We start from the raw sequence: 13303 nt of genomic DNA, 5'->3' as shown, positions 1-13303 counted from the left end.
ATCTTCCTACTTGTACTCCATTCTTATCAATAATATTCTACCGAATTAGTCCTATCGGAGCCATACTTCCGTCTAATCCTGCCGGATCCTGGACTAACACACACACACACACACACACACACACACACACACACACATATATATATATATATATATAGGGAGCCGCTAAAATGAAAACCACCTCCAGTTGTAAGAACCGCGAGAACCAGTCTCCACCAATCAGATCTTGCCAACAATAAGGGTATATAGGTCATTTCCTTTAAATGTCTAATATCTCCCCTCTCTCTCCTCTCTCCTCTTAATTAATATTGCAGGCTTTCTTCTCTCATATCTCCTCTCTCTCTCTTTTTAAGTTGCAGACCTTCTTCCTCTCACCTCTCTTTATAATGTCACTTTAAACTCAATTGAGGTACACTTATTCTTCATGTTTTTTCTTAAAGTATGTATGATATCTACTGGCTTTCTAAGATATTAAACAAAACTGAAGAACATACTGCAATCGACTGGGTTCATTCCTTCGAAGAAGAGAAATGTGAAGATCCTTCAATCCATTAATGGGATTATCAGTCCATCGAGATGAGAGAGAGACAGAACTCCGGCGGATCTGGTTCAGGCTCACCGGAGTCCGATCATCTTCACGGTAGAAATGGCCCTCTAGTTTCTCCGACGACCCCCAAACGCCGGCGACCACCTCTCCGATCAACCCTCTCTCATCATCTCTGATTAATCAGCACCAAATCCTGACCCACCTCTCCCTTACACTCCGGACGCCCACCTCCACCGATTACCAACAACCACCTCCGATTTGGGGTAGTGAGCTCCGATTTGGAGTTTAGGGTTGGATGGTGGTGGTTCTGACGGTGACCGATGGGACCTGTGTTGTTATCTCCGGCGGTGTTTTTAATGTTATGACCTGTGTTGTTATCTTCGGCGGTGGTGGAGTGTCGATGGCGGAGGTGGTGGGTGCTCGATGACGGCGGTGGAGTGCCGATGTTGGAGGTGGTGGGTGCTCGATGATGGTGGTGGAGTGTCGTTTTCGGAGGTGGTGGGTGCTCGATGGCAGGTGGTGGGTGCTCGATGTCGGAGGTGGTGGGTGCTCGATTTGATTTTGGGTATGTACATCATTTTGTTATTGTTGATGGGGTTTTCTTTGATTTGATTTTGGGTATCTACATCATGTTTGGTTGTTATTGTTACTGGGTTTTTGTTGGGTTTGAATCTGGGTTTTTGTTGATGAACTGGTGCTTTTTTGATGAACTGGGTTTTTGTTGGTTTTGAATCTTGTTGGTTTTGAATCTTGTGGTTTGAATCTGGTTTGTTCTTGTTTGATCAGTGACTGTGGGGTTGATATGTTTTGGATTGGATGGCGATGATGCAAAAAAAAAAACTAGATTTTGATGACGATGGCGCGGCAAGGACGGCGGAGGGTAGGTTTTTGAACCTGCAACCCCACTTTGCAGCCTTTTTGATTATCGGAAAATCTGAGCCAAACCACGTTTTTTTAGATACACTTTGTTTTGATGTTGTTGTTTCAAAAAAAAAATATGAGGCGTCGATGACGATAACAACCTATCTGAGACACCTACCGAGTTTGCGATTTTCAAGGTGCATTTTTGTTTTGCGATTTATGGGTGCGTTCGTTTTAACGTAAAACGTAAAAACGTAAAAAGTTTTTCGCAAAACGTAAAAAGTTTTACGTAAAAATTTCATGTAAAACGTAAAACATAAAAATTTTACGTAAAACGTAAATTTTTTAACATAAAAAGTAAAACGTAAAAAGTTTTACGTAAAATATTTTGTTTGTTGGGTTTTTTTTAGGCGTCGATGATGAAAACAATATATCCGAGACGCTTCACCGAGCTTGCGATTTCTGGGTGCGTTCGTTTTTTCCTAAAAAAGTTTTTGTAAAAAAAAATAAATCGTAAACTTTTTGACGTAAACCGTAAACTTTTTAACGTAAAAAGTAAAAAGTTTTAGGTAAAACGTAAAAAACGTTAATGTAAAAACGTAAAACGAAAAAACGTAAAACGTAAAGATTTAACGTAAATCGGAAAACGTAAAAAGTTTAACGTAAAACGTAAAAAGTTTAACGTAAAAAAAACGCCGCTTGAAAAAATCGAGCGTAAAACGTAAAATGTAAAATTTTTAACGTAAAACGGAAAAACGGCGCGTTGAAAAAACGATGCGTGAAAAAGCCGGGCGTAAAACGTAAAAAACCGACGCGTAAAACGTAAAAAACCGACGCGTAAAACGTAAAAAACCGACGCGTAAAACGTAAAAAACCGGGGCGTAAAACGTAAAAAATCGGGGCGTAAAACGTAAAATAACGTTAACGTAAAAAATTGGCGCGTAAAATGTTAAAAAAACGTTAACGCAAAAAACCGGGGCGTAAAATAACGTTAACGTAAAAAATTGGCGCGTAGAACGTTAAACGTTTTACGTAGAACGTAAAACGTAAAAAGTTTAACGTGAAACGTAAAAAGTTTACGTAAACCGTAAACTTTTTTATCGTAAAACGTAAACTTTTTTATCGTAAACCGTAAACTTTTTTATCGTAAAACGTAAACTTTTTTGACGTAAAACGTAAAAAAACGGCGCGTTAAAAAGTAAAAATTTTAACGTAAAACGTAAAAAAAACGGCGCGTTAAAACGTAAAAAAACGGCGATTTTCTGTTGCGTTCGGTTTTGCGTAAAAACGTTTTTTGTAAAAAAAAAATTAAACCGTAAATTTGTTAACGTAAACCGTAAACTTTTTATCGTTAAACGTAAAAACGTGAAGTGTAAAAAGTGTTACGTAAATTTTTTCGTAAGTTTTACGTAAAACGTAAAAAGTTTATCGTAAGTTTTACGTAAACTTTTTCGTAAGTTTTTCGTAAATTTTTTTCGTAAGTTTTACGTAAACTTTTTCGTAAGTTTTTCGTAAAACGTAAAAAGTTTTACGTAAAACCTAAAAAGTTTTACGTAAAACGTAAAAAGTTTAACGTAAAACGTAAAAACCTTTACGTAAAACGTAAAAAGTTTAAATTTTTAACGCAAAACGTAAAAAGTGTAAACAAAGGGGCGCGTTAAAAAAAGTGAAAAAAACGGCGCGTTTAAAACGGCGTGTAAAAAAACGACGCATTAAAAAACGTGGAGAAACGGCGCGTTTTAAAAAAACGACGCTTGAAAAAACGGCGCCTAAAACGCGTAAAAAAACGGCGCGTTATAAAACTTCGGAAAACGGCGCGTTAAAAAACTTCAAAAAAAGGCGCATTAAAAAACTTCGGAAAACGGCGCGTTAAAACGGCGTGTAAAAAGCGTGTAAAAAATTTGGCGCGTTAAAAAACGTGGAAAAACGGCGCGTTTAAAAAAACGACGCTTGAAAAAAACGGCGCGTTAAAAAACTTCGGAAAAACGGCACTTAAAAAACATGTAAAAAACTGCGCGTTAAAAAAAGGCCGATTGAGAAAAACGACGACTTAAAAAAACGGCGCGTAAAAAACGGCGCGTTAAAACGGCGCGTAAAAACGGCGCGTTCAAAAAACGACGCCTTTAAAAAACGGCGCGTTAAAACGGCGCGTAAAAACGGCGCGTGAAAAACGGCGCGTGAAAATCGGCGCGTAAAAAACGGCGTTAAAAAATCGATGCGTTAAAAACGGCGCGTTAAAAACGCCGATTGAGAACGGCGCGTTAAAAAACGGCGTTAAAAAACAGCGCGTAAAAAACCGGCGTTAAAAAACGGCGCGTTAAAAACGGCGCGTTAAAAAATGGCGCGTTAAAAACGGCGCGTTAGAAACGGCGTGTTAAAAAACGCCGATTGAGAAAAAAGGACGCCTTAAAAAAACGGCGCGTAAAAAACGGCGTTAAAAAATAGCGTTAAAACGGCGCGTTACGCTTCAAAAACGGCGCGTTAAAAAACGGCGTTAAAAACGGCGCGTCAAAAAAACGTAAAAAGTTTAACGTAAAACTTAAATTGTAAAAATTATAAAAATCTTTTAAAAAAAATCTGAATTTAAAAATGTTTTTAATAAAGAAATTATGTTTAAAAAATAAAAGTAATAAAAATTAATTAATTAATAGGACAAAAAAGGTAATTTAAAATTAATATATATAAAAAGACAAAATAGAGTTATTTTACTTAAATACCCTTTTGTATTATAATATTAAAGACATAATAAGACAAAAATCTTCTAATATTAATATTAACTACTTTTAATTACATCCATCCATCTAGTTGATCTAAAGGCCATAAAGTGGTTCTCATGGTTTTACAACTAGAGGTGGTTTTCATTTTAGCGATCCCCTATATATATATATATATATATATATATATATATATATATATATATATATAGGGGAAAGATAAATCGAAAACCCATGTGAGTTGAGAAAACCCAAATAAACCCTATGTAACATTTTTATTTTTTTCTAAAACAAATAGGAAATGTAATATAAATGTACACGGACCTATTTATGAAAAAAAATGAAAAAAACGCTTACTATTTTTTTTTTTTTTAAAATGTTGAAAATTTATATGTTACATTTTTTTTGGACATACATATTATGTAACCTGAAATTTTGTAACATTTTTTAAAAAAAAAAACTATTTGGTGTTTTTTTGTGTTTCTTTTTTTAAAATGTTCAAATATATGTATATTACATTTCCTATTTTTTTTAGAAATGTATCTTGAGTTTACATGGTTTTTTTACAAAGGTTTTCTGAGTTTTCTCAACTCAAGTGGGTTTTCGATTTATCCTTCCCCTATATATATATATATATATATATATATATATATATATATATATATATATATATATATATATATATATATATATATATATAGTAAACCTAAAATAAGTCCATCATGAATGTCATCGATATCATATAAGTCAAGCATGGAGGTAAGATTAACCTCATTGTGTGAATTCACCAATGCACAAAGCATCACAAGGATGATTCGGATGCTCACGAATGAAAATGAAATGCAACTATCTACAAGTTCATCAAGTAGTCAAGTAAGATCAACTCGAGTGTTTAGTACCCATCATGGAAAATGTTGGAGTTGTGGCGGGGTTGTGTTACTTTAAGACTAGGAAACTACTTGGAATAGCAAGATAAAACATCAAGTGAGGTGGTGGAACAATTTAGGTTAGCCATGGCTTCCAAAGTTCACACCTTCACCAAAACACAAGTCTAGCCATATGAACTTTGGTAGACTTGGATGGTTTCAACACTTGCGGGTTGTTTCAACCCTATCAAAACGAAAAGTTTAGAAGGTATTTGAACCTTTAAACTCATGATAATCAACCATACTCAAGCTCCATAACCATGGGTTTGGTTAGAAGCAAGGTTGGTACAAAATTGTTCAAGTTAAAACTAAAAAAAACAAGTTTGTAAAATTTTAATCAGTGCAGAATTTTTGTCCAACTTTGGACCTCAAAAATGGTGATGTTCCACCTTTGTTTACCTTGGTAAACATGGGGTAACACTCCTAGAGGTTATCCAAGGAAGGAGAAACAAGAAAACAAGAAGAAAAGATGAAGAAGTGAGTTGAAAACTCACTTTTTGACCAAGAAATTTTCTGCCCAAAAGTTGCAAAGATTGGAGCCTTGATAGAGTTTGAGAGTGAATTGAGAGTGTGGAAAGTGATTAGGAGGTGGTGGAAGTTTGTATTTATAAGTGGTATTAGGGTTTGGTCATAAATGAAGTGGTTGGGAGACAGGAGGAGGGAAATTTCTAAAATATTTAAAATTCCCATTTTTATAAATAATAATAATAAAAAATATTTTTATAGGATTTTAAGGTATGTAAGTATGCATAATGAGTAAAAAAGTATGAATAACATTCCAAAGAATATTAAAGTCTTGATTTATTGCATATAACATAAGTATAAATGTAAATACGTATTTGATGATTGATTTCACATAACGCAAGCATTAATTAAGATACGAATGATATAAATATGGTTTTCCATTATGATCGACGTCTCGGATTTACAAGATTGGAATGAAGTATGATTACAAAGTTACTAAAGATAGAAAGTGAATACAAGCTTTATGAAAATGAAGTACCACACGGAACTGAACGTTACCAAAACGACGCGTATTGAAGGTATACTTCATAAAATGACTCAAGACGCCAATATTCATCAAAATACGACATGTATACGCGTCGAACAGAGAAAAACAAAAAAAAATACATGTTTTGGTATTTTGGCCAATACGATCGTATAGGCCAAAATTGTATCGTTTTTCATACTAATACGCATTGTCTATACGATGCGTATTACCCCCCTTGATTTTTTTAAAATTCAGGGGGTTAATACGCATCGTACAGGCCTATACGATGTGTATTACCCCGTGATTTAATGGCATATTATGTCTATACGGTGTCGTATTTAGGTGTATATTGCCGGTTACCTTATGTGTTGTATCCATTAAACAAACAAAAACACTTTAAATACATTACACAAACAAAATACTTTTAAAATTACAAATTAACCTATATGATACATATACGGGACCTTTACTACATCTATATATGCTCATACGGCCCGTATAGATCTAATCAAATAGACAAAATCTAACACATCTTGTAGACCCCTTGAATTCTCAAAACAAACAAGAGGTTAATTAAACTTTGTTTTTTTTTTAAAAAAAATTTTTGTATACATTTAATCATAGTTTTAATAAAGTTTAATAAAAGAATTCTTTTATTTTTTAAACAAAAAACATTTTTAAAATTTTATCAACTAGACCCCCTGAATTTTCAACAACAAAAAAAACAAGGGGTTAATTCACTTTTGATTTTTTGTACAAATTTTTGTATATATTTAATCATAGTTTTAATAAAGTTTAATAAAAAATTCTTTATTTTTTAAACAACAACAACAACAACCGTACCTAGTATAATCCCACCTATAGCCAAGTTGGCTATAGATAGGGGATTATTTTTTAAACAAAAAACATTTTTAAAACTTTATCACGTAGACCCCCTAAATTCTCAAAAAAAACAAAAATAATAATAATAATAAGGGGTTAATTAAACTTTGTTTTCTTTTACAAATTTTTGTATACATTTAATCATAGTTTTAATAAATTTTAATAAAAGAATTCTTTTATCTTTTAAACAAAAAACATTATCATGTAGACCCCTCGAATTCTCAAAAAAAAAAAAATAATAATAAGGGGTTAATTAAACTTTATTTTTATTTTTTTACAAATTTTTGTATACATTTAATCATAGTTTTAACAAAGTTTAATAAAAGAATTCTTTTATTTTTTAAACAAAAAACATTTTTAAAACTTTATCATGTAGACCTCCTGAATTCTCAAAAAAAAAAAAAAAAAAAAAAATAAGGGGTTAATTAAACTTTGTTTTTTTACCAAAAAAATAAGGGGTTAATTAAACTTTGTTTTTTTTTACAAATTTTTATATACATTTAATCATAGTTTTAATAAAGTTTAATAAAAGAAATCTTTTATTTTTTAAACAAAAAACATTTTTAAAACTTTATTATGTAGACCCCCTGAATTCTCAAAAAAAAAAAAAAAAAAGAGGTTAATTAAACTTTGTGGTTTTTACAAATTTTTGTATATATTTAATCATAATTTTAACAAAGCTTAATAAAAGAATTCTCTTATTTTTTAAATAGGAAAACATTTTTAAAACTTTATCATGTAGACCCCCTGAATTCACAAAAAAAAAAACAAGGAGTTAATTGATAAATCAGGGGGTCAATACGACTCGTATAAGCATATACGATCCGTATTGACCCCCTGATTTATCAATTAACCCTTTGTTTTTTTAGAACTCATGGGGTCTATACGAACCGTATAGGCCTATCCCGTATAGGTCCAGTCAAATAGACAAAATCTGACACATCGGTGTTTATTGGAAATTGAAAAAACAATATTACCCGTATAGGCCTATACGGCCCGTATTGAAAAAGTAAAGTGTGCAGATAGATTGGCTGGTGTGCCAATAGAATTCCTCTATATAATTTAGTTTATTATATCATATCATATCATATCATATTTACACTACATACAAACATAAGTTGCCAAAGTCGGCGGGAATAGTTCTCTCAATTGGTTGGCCAAAAGTGGCAGCCAACTTTTCCTCTTTTTTTTTGCATAAAATTGTTATTTATAGGTCCTATCAAATTACGATTTTATACCCTTTAAAATTACGATCTTGCCCCCAGTTAGAAATTAATTTATGCTTTGCCCCCAGCTTAAATTTACGATTTTGCCTTGGTAAAAAAAATTATAGTTTTGCCCACCGCTACAATCCTACCAAATTACAATTTGGTTCCCAGTTTAAAATTACAATTTCGCCACCAGTTCAAAATAAAATTTTTGTTTTGCCTCCAGCTAAAAATTACGATTTTGCCCTTAGTAAAAATATTATGATTTTGCCCTGCATAAAATAGTTATTTATAGGTCCTGCCAAATTACGATTTTATCCCCTGTTTAAAATTACGATCTTTGTTGGTGCATACGTCTGTCGAATTCGTCTTATATCGAGTCTTATATTTGTTTAGATAGACCAGGGCACGCAAAACGAGAAATGTGGGAAAGGAGTCATTTCGCACGAAATAGCAATTTGCTATTTCGTACGAAATCAAATGGTAGTTTCGCACGAAATCACATTTCGTGTGAAACTGATTTCGTTTGAACCTGTTCGTACGAAATCACCATCCCTATAAATACTTGATGTGTCTTGTCATTTGTAACTTTTCGATTCCAGAGCCGAAGTGCTGCTGAAGTGTCTACTCGCTGTAAAACGTTGTCAAATAAATCAAAAAGACAATTAAAGTGAATATCTAGTTGTTTCGAACTCGATGCGTTAGTTTCCGCCTCTCGTATTAAGAAGAGCACCTCTGAACGACTCGTTTCGGTCGTGAAAACGATCCTACAAGTGGTATCAGAGCTCAGGATGAGGAGTTCTACCGAATTCAGCTTGATTTCATCATATTTTCTAACTTCTACACCTTCTTTTCATAATTAAACTAGTTTTCACGGTTAAAATGAGCTAATCTTCTCACATTATAAGCGAAACTGTGTTTTAACAAAGCCTTGAAAGAATTCGATCAAAATTCGAACTAAAACCTGATCAAATTGACAAAAATATGGTCGAGATGATGACATCAGCAGTATTTCGCACGTAATAGAGCTTTGATTTCGTACGAAATCACTTTTGTGATTGATTTCGTTTGAAATTGCAGTTCATTTCGCACGAAATCAGCATTTCGTGTGAAAATTTGGTTGATTTCGTATGAAATCAGTATTTCGTGGGAGCTATTTCGTATCAAAAAGGCTTTATTTCGTTTGAAACTGAGTTGATTTCGCACGAAATCATTGTTTCACTTGGTCATTCCGCACGAAAACACTAGTTCGTGTGAAATTTCTTATTTCGCTTGAAGGGTTATTTCGTACAAGTTGGTAATTCGCTTGAAGAAGTCATATCGTGTGAAAGTTGATTTCGTTTGAAAGTATCTGATTTTGTGAAAATTTTGTCGAATGATGGAAGAGGAATTCTATAACGCATTTGCTGCTGCCCCGACTACTCCGGCTGCCATTGCTCAAAGCATGAACATGGAAAATGAGACTGGAACTTTGCAAAAACCCCCAAAGCTAATGTGTATTAAGGAGTATTATGGGTGGAAAGACCGATTTGAGAATTGGGTTCAAGCTAATCATTTGAGGTCGTGAGAATGTATTGAGAAAAAGTATGTTAAACCTCGTACAGATTTGCAAGTTATCAAAAGGATTTTTGAGATGACAGACAAAGAAAGAGATCTGTACAAAGCAGAAAAGATGATGATTAGTTTACTTCAGCATGCTAAAAAAGAAGATATCTTTATTTTACTTCAACATGATGGTACTTCACGATCGATCTGGGATGCGCTTAAAATTAAGTTTGAGGGTAGTGAGAAGATGATCAGGAGCAAGAAAGCATTGCTAAAGAAAGAGTTTGATTTGTTTACAAGTTTACCGGGTGAATCGTCAAAGAAACTGATTGAAAGATATTGCCTTTAGTGCGATTGATGGAAATGAGGCATAAAACTAACCCTATTTAAGTACTAATGTTGGAAAAAGAGTGTTTTTGTCTTCCTTTTGTATTTTCAGGATTAAATAAGCTCAAATTAACAAAAGAAGCAAAAAGACAGCTAAATCTAACATAAATACAAGAAAAGGGACATAATTGGATTACCCGACCCCTCGACAGCATCCTCCCAAGCAAAATAGAGAAGGCTGAAGACTGAACACGCCCCGTGCTCAGCCAGCACGGGGCCGTGCCCAAGAAGCAGCAGAAAAGACAAACCAGTAGAAGCTTCTATTGCCCACCACGGGGCCGTGCCCAGTGAACACAGGGGCGTGCCCAGTGAACACAGAGAGAGTGTCAGACAGGCACGGGGCCGTGCCCAGCCTTCTGTTCAGCCTATAAATAGGAGTGCTTGGTTTCATTGCAACTCATCCCTTGGCACACCACCTCTCTCACACTTCATCCACCACCCACCACCACCACCATAACACCATCATCCACCACCATCATCCATTGTCCATCATAGAGTGCGTGACTCGTCTCGGGATCCAAGATTGATCGTAAGAGTTCTTGACAATCAAGGCCATGTTTGCCTAAGTCTCTTACATCACTTGGTGAAGACAAGTGTTTAGTATAATACTTTTTATTTTAAATCTTTTGCACTTTTTATTTGGTTTTGTATTAATGACTTTAATAACTAGTTGCTTATGTTGAAGGTGATCTTTCCTTATCGTTTGTCCGTGGTGTCTTGGCATTATTTTACTGTCTATATAAAATAAAAGATTTTCACCATTCATATCTTCACGGTCTATATGGAGATATGTTGGCTACCTGGTCGGGGGTTAAGGGAACGGTTTGGTAAGGGTCTTGCCCTTGTTCAGCGTTTAGAGGTCCTGCAAGGGACTTGGGTCAAATTTAGTAGGATCTCCTTCAATACCCATAGGTATTGGATGGCGGGGATCCAAACTCTTTGACCCCCTCATAAGTTAACTACTATTAATACTATAACCCGGCTATTTAGGACTGTATCCCTGCTGACTCAGACTACTTAGTCGAGGGTAACGTCACTTCCAAAAGAGGGGCCTACCATAATTTGCATTAATAACTTAATTCATTATCTTTCAATAATCCGACCCTTTAGGATTGTATCCTTGCTGACTCAAACTACTGGGTTGAGGGTAACGTCGCCTTCAAAAGAGGGGCCTACTACAATAACTAAGATAATCTCTTAAACAAGTGCAAAAGTGCGAAAATAATCAAAGGTTATACTAATACACGAGTCAGATCCAAGTGATTCATCTTGTCTATCTGTTTTTATTTTTATTTTATTTTTCATCATTTAGTAAGTTTTTATTTTCTTAGTTTAAAAATCTTTTCTAACATTTTGATTTGATTAGACGTTGAGGATAAACCGGTACTAAAAGCTCTTGTGTCCTTGGACGACCTCGGTATCTTAGCAACACTATACTACGTCCACGATGGGTGCACTTGCTCATATGTGTGTTTAGTGTTAGTGAATATCGTGTTTTATAAATTTAAAACTTGGCTAAAAGTGTAAAAAGGGCTTAAAATATACATCTAAAATATATTATACTACACACGTATCAAGTTTTTGGCGCCGCTGCCGGGGACACAAGGATTTTAAGAAAGTTAGGAATCAACGGCCTAATCATATTTTTATTTTTCTTTTTAATTTTTTTAGGATTTTCTTAGTTTTTCAGCTTCTGCAGAGCTCAGCACGGGCCGTGCCTGGTCGGACACGGGCCGTGCCCAGCATTGTTACTGACAGTTTTTAGTTTTCCAAGTTACAGAAGGCTGACCACGGGGCCGTGTCGGTGCAACACGGGGCCGTGTCCAACTCTCCAATAACTGGGATCTGGAAAACAATCACTGTAACTCCGACCACGGGCCGTGTTCACTGAGCACGGGGCCGTGGTGAACCTTCTGACCAGCATTCTTTTTTGTTTTTATTGCAGGACTTGGAACCAGACAACACCCCTACGTAGTGTATGAGCTCCAGTTCTAATAAGGACATAAAAGAACCTCTAGAAGAACCCGAACGCTTTCTCAGAAAAAGACTAAAAGCCAAAAACCAAGAGAAAGTTTCGGGGAATCCACTTCCAATGGCGGACCAACGTACCCTCATGGATTATCTACGACCCACCGTAGGTAATCTCGGTGCCGCTATCAATGCACCGAATGTAGAAGCCAATAACTTCGAACTTCGGCCGCATTTGATACAGATGCTTCAAAACTCCGCAACCTTTCATGGGCTTGCGGACGAGGATCCCCATCTACATATTACTAATTTCTTAGAAATATGTGATACTTTTCGGATCAATGGAGCATCAAATGACGCCATCCGCCTTCAAAATTTTCCTTTCTCACTAAAAGACCGAGCAAAAGCTTGGCTTAACGCCCTCCCAGCTGGTTCGGTAAACACCTGGGATGAACTAGCCCAAAAATTTCTATATAAGTATTTCCCTCCCGCTAAAACGGCTAAATTAATGACTGAAATTAATACATATTCACAAGAGGACGGGGAATCCTTATATGAAACTTGGGAAAGGTTCAAGGAGCTATTGCGAAAGTGTCCACATCACAGCCTTGCGATATGGCAACAAGTATCCACTTTCTATAATGGGTTGTTACCACACACAAGGCAGACACTCGACTCTAGCTCCGGGGGACTTTTAGGTAATCGCCGCCTGCATGAAATATATAACCAAATTGAGGAAATTGCTCAAACCAATTTTCAGTGGCACACTCCCCGAGGCAATAAATCTATTGCCCCGGGCGCCCATAAGGTTGATGAAAGCACTTCTTTACAAGCCCAAATCGAGGCCCTTTCTTCGAAAATAAAAAAATTGGAAATGACAAAAACAGTTTCGGTTATGGCTTGTGAAGGGTGTGGTGGGCCACATGAGAATTGGAGTTGTATGAAAGAAACAAACGATCACCAAGAGTCGGTAAACTACATTGATAATAGACCTAGGCCGTCGGGTCCTCCAACGGGCACCTACAACCAAGGATGACGAAACCATCCTAACCTTGGTTGGAGAGAACCCGGCAATAGTAGTAACCAACAAAACCAACGAACAAACTTTCAACAACCAAGAAATGAGTCACAAAATTTCTCTCAACAACAAGGTGGACGAGAGAGGCTTGAAGATACTATATCTCGCCTCATCTCCGACACTGAAAAGAAAAACTCGGAAAGGTTTCTACAATTATAATCAAATTTTAGAAATCAACAAGCTAGTATTCAAAACA

At 35.4% G+C, this 13303-nt stretch overlaps 1 long non-coding RNA gene and 1 other non-coding gene across 2 annotated transcripts; one reads left to right on the top strand and one right to left on the bottom strand.

Annotated features, from left to right (window-relative positions):
* The first annotated feature begins 1018 nt into the window (after nt 1-1018).
* Nucleotides 1019-1387, top strand: LOC110927700. Its single transcript, XR_002585833.2, has 2 exons — nt 1019-1112; nt 1334-1387. It is a non-coding gene; the product is annotated as an uncharacterized LOC110927700 (long non-coding RNA).
* Nucleotides 1388-12531: 11144 nt separating this feature from the next.
* LOC118490932 lies at nt 12532-12638 on the bottom strand. The gene has a single exon (XR_004890157.1). It is a non-coding gene; the product is annotated as a small nucleolar RNA R71 (small nucleolar RNA).
* Between the last annotated feature and the right edge of the window lie 665 nt (nt 12639-13303).

The sequence above is a fragment of the Helianthus annuus genome, chromosome 3 (assembly GCF_002127325.2).
Source record: "Helianthus annuus cultivar XRQ/B chromosome 3, HanXRQr2.0-SUNRISE, whole genome shotgun sequence".
NCBI lineage: Eukaryota > Viridiplantae > Streptophyta > Magnoliopsida > Asterales > Asteraceae > Helianthus > Helianthus annuus.
The sequence above is the reverse complement of the archived record's forward strand: the minus strand, read 5'-3'. Positions and strand labels throughout refer to the sequence as shown.